The following is a 3,860-nucleotide window of genomic DNA, read 5'->3' on the forward strand; positions in this document are numbered from 1 at the left end:
ACTCAATTACCAAACTCTTTTCTCAGATTAACTGTTCTGAATAAATAACACTATCCAATTTTTTAAGCCAAACTTTCAGGGATTTTTCCTTATTTCTCACTGTCCATCAGAATCCCCACTCCCAAATGTACACATATAAATTATCCACGTATCACGTAAAATTTGCCTTCAAAACATATCCTAAATTTATCTTCTTGTTTTCCATTTCTACTGTTTCAACCATCATTGCTCAGATTATTCACAGCACTTTAGCTAGTCTCCCTGCTTCCATTCTTCTCCCTACACAATAGTTTTCTGTTTGGTTTTCCTTATTAACTTTATTGAAGTGTGACTTACATGCAATAAAAAAGCACCTATTTTAAGTTTGCAGTTTGATGAGCTTGTCAAATGTATACACCCATATGATCATCAACCCCATCAGGATACAGAATATTTCCATCACCCCCCAAATTTTCCTTGTATCCATTTGCATTTTACCCACCCTCACCTCTGGCCTAGGCAACAACTGATATGTTATCCGTTGTTGCCTAGGCCAGAGATTACTATAGATTAGGTTTACCTCTTCTGTAATAGTATATACATGGGTTCATATGGTATGTGTTCTTTTGTGTCCTAGGTAGCTCAGCACATTTTTTGAGATTCGTCAATGCTGTGTGTCTAGTAGTTTGTTTCTTTTTATGGTTTGGCTATACCACAATTTGTTTAAGAAAATATCAAAGAAAATCTTTGTGATCTTAGAGGATAAAACTACTAAATAGGCTATAATAAAAAATTAACACCATCAGTTCATCATGATGAACTGCCCAAAATTAATGTATTAAATAACTTAGAGCCCAGGGAGATGATGCTAGGAAATCTACCAAATAAACCATCTAGTCTAAAAATCATATAATCATGAGGCAGTATACTTATAAGCCCATTCTTCAATGGGGAAGTACTAAGGTTCAGTAATTAGTTTAAACATAAGAAGTACATAAATAGTGAGTTTGGGGGAAAAGAGATTGTTTTCTGGGATAATCACACATAGGTGACAAGCTAAAAATGGCATAAAGTCCATTGAAATTGGTTACATAAAATTACAAGGTATCTGAGGCATCTGCATTCGAGACAATATTCTCCTCCAGTTAAGGAATGGAAAATTAGACATAGGGCATTTCCCAGTAATGTAGTCAATACTACTGTACTATTAAGTGGACAGGAAGTCCTGCTTTTAAACTGAAATTGTTCCTATTAGCTTTAATAACTGATGTGAGCACTTTTAAAGTCTGGATAACCATTAAGGATTCATTTCCACAATATGCCTCCATTTAATGTGAAATCAGATGGAAGGTGTCCCAAACAACTGTTCAGTTTCTTTTTTTTCAGTTATTCATTAATTAATTTTATTTTTTGTTCCCCCTGTTGAATGTGCTCTTTAAAAAGACTTTGTATGTTCCATTGTTCAGTGAATTATTCTATAAATTTCAGGTATGTCCTGCTGGTTGATATTTTATTCACATCTTTTATATCCTTAGTAATTTTCTGCAGAAATTTCAACTATAATGTGGATTTGTCTCATTTTGTTTGCAGATTTTTTGCAGTTTTTGCTTCATAGATTTATGAATCTCTGGTACTAGGTTCACAGGGATTCAGAATTGACACTTTTATTTTTATGAAATTCCCCTTCTCATCTTTGTCAATATTCCTGGTTGTGAGGACTTCTCTGTATATTTTCCCATTCTCTTACTGTTGGACTATCTGTAACTCCATATTTAAAATGCACTTCCTCCAGATGATATAAAATTGGATTTAGCTCTTAAATCCAGTGTAATATTCTTTGGCTTTTTTTAAGAAAGTTTAGAGCATTTATAATTAATCTAATGATTTACATGGTTGTTTCTAAGTGTACCATCCAGCTATTTGTTTTCAATTTGTCCCATACGTATACTTTTTTGAGTTTTATGGTTTTATTAACACGAATACAATGTGCACACAAGCTGCCTCTTCATTTTCTTCGCTGTGCAGCCTGGCATTGGGATTGGTGACTGACAGCCGGCTAGGCTGCTCTTTCCACAATGGCTCTGTGGTTCTTAGAGGAGACGATGTGAGAAATCACAGCCCAGTAATATATGTTCCAGATCAGCAGCATTTCAAGCTCCTTGACATTGTGGACAGAGACTTTCAGAAGTCACTGGTCAGCAAGTGCTTTGTTTTCTTGTTGTTCCAGTAACCAAAGTTGGACATCAAAATCTGGCCCCTGAATCTCCTGCACACCCTATTGTCATGCCCCTGGGCTTCTGCCAGTTCTTAATTATGACATATCGGTCTGACTGGTGCTGGATGGATTTGTTGGTTCTCTTTTTGATCTTTGGCTTCATGAGAGGTCTGAGGGTGGCCATGATGCTGAGGAGGACGTGTCCCATATATTTTTTGCTCTCCGTCCCTGCATTTTTTATGACTATTTAAATATTTTCAATATTCAATTTTTCTTTACCATGGTCTTACTAGCTATAACTTTTACGTTTATGCAGTAGGAGCTCTAGGGTTTGCAATATGCATCTTATCACAGTCTTTCTTCAAGTAATATTATGCCTCTTGAGTTTTAATGTAAGAAATGTATAACAGTATATTTCTATTATGCCCTCCTCTTATTTATACTTTTATTGTCAAATAATCTACATCTTCATATGTCATAAACCCCACAAATATATTATTTTATAATTTAAACAATAAAATACACTTTAAAGAAATTTAAAAATGAAGGAATTTTTAAAAAATTTACCTACATAGTGACTATTCACAGTATTTTTTATTTCTTAGTAAAACTCTGGTTTACTCTTTCTTCAGCCTGAAGAAATTTACTATAAATTTTCTTCTTGTGCAGATCTTTGGGTGATGAGTTCTCCAAGGTTTTCTTTTCCTGAACATATTTTTATTTTAGCTTCATTTCTGAAGAATATTTTTTCTGGATATAGAATTTTAGGTTGACAGACCTTTTTTCAACATTTTAAAGATGTTGTTCCAAAATATTCTGGTTTGCATTGTTTCCGATAAAAAGTCAACAACTTTCTTATGGTTATTCCCCTGCATTTAATCTCTCTTTTCTCTGACTGCTTTTAAAATTTTCTCTTTAACAATGATTTTATAAAATTTGAATTATGTGTCTTTGCTTTTCTTTTTCTTGATTAGAATTTTTTGAGCTTCTAGGACATGCAGCCTTATAATTTTGAACAAATTTGGAAAATATTAGCCATTATTTATTCAATTCCTGTAAACCTCCTTCCTGGAACTCTAGTAACACTATTGTTAGAGTTCTTAGTACCATCCCATATTTCACCAAAGGTAAATATATCTGTATGGATAATTTCTATTGTTATGTCTTTAAGCTCACTGATATTTTTTCTGTGGTGTTTAATCTGCACATAACGTATTTTGGGTTCTAGACATTCTATTTTGTTCCTTTTAATATATGGAATTTCTTCCTCACTATGTTCATGTTTACATCAACCCTTGAATGATCTGGACATTTCCCTTTTCCCAGTGCTGAGGCACCTGAATTAAAGTTCAGGGGTCACCTAGGTAAAGTACAGGGGAATTACTGTTATACATTTGTCACAGTGAAAAATGATCTTTCATCATAGGCCTCTCTTCCAGTCAATGGGTTCATGGTCTGAGAATCAGATCACATCTGGAATCTAGGGGGAAAAAATTGTGGGCAGCTTTTTAATGGGCAGCTTCCCTCTGCCTCCTTATCATTTATTTTTATTTATTTTGATTGTACATATTATGCAAAATGCTTGCTTGCTGCATATTCAGATTTCTGTAAGGACTAACATATCCTGTTAACCATTTCTATATCTCACTGTGAGTCAAGCTTCCTC

General features: G+C 34.0%; 1 pseudogene; it reads right to left on the reverse strand.

Annotated features, from left to right (window-relative positions):
* Positions 1-1,938: 1,938 nt before the first annotated feature.
* On the reverse strand, positions 1,939-2,378 carry LOC130707136 (60S ribosomal protein L32-like; annotated as a pseudogene).
* Positions 2,379-3,860: the final 1,482 nt, after the last annotated feature.

The sequence above is a fragment of the Balaenoptera acutorostrata genome, chromosome 2 (assembly GCF_949987535.1).
Source record: "Balaenoptera acutorostrata chromosome 2, mBalAcu1.1, whole genome shotgun sequence".
Taxonomy (NCBI): domain Eukaryota; kingdom Metazoa; phylum Chordata; class Mammalia; order Artiodactyla; family Balaenopteridae; genus Balaenoptera; species Balaenoptera acutorostrata.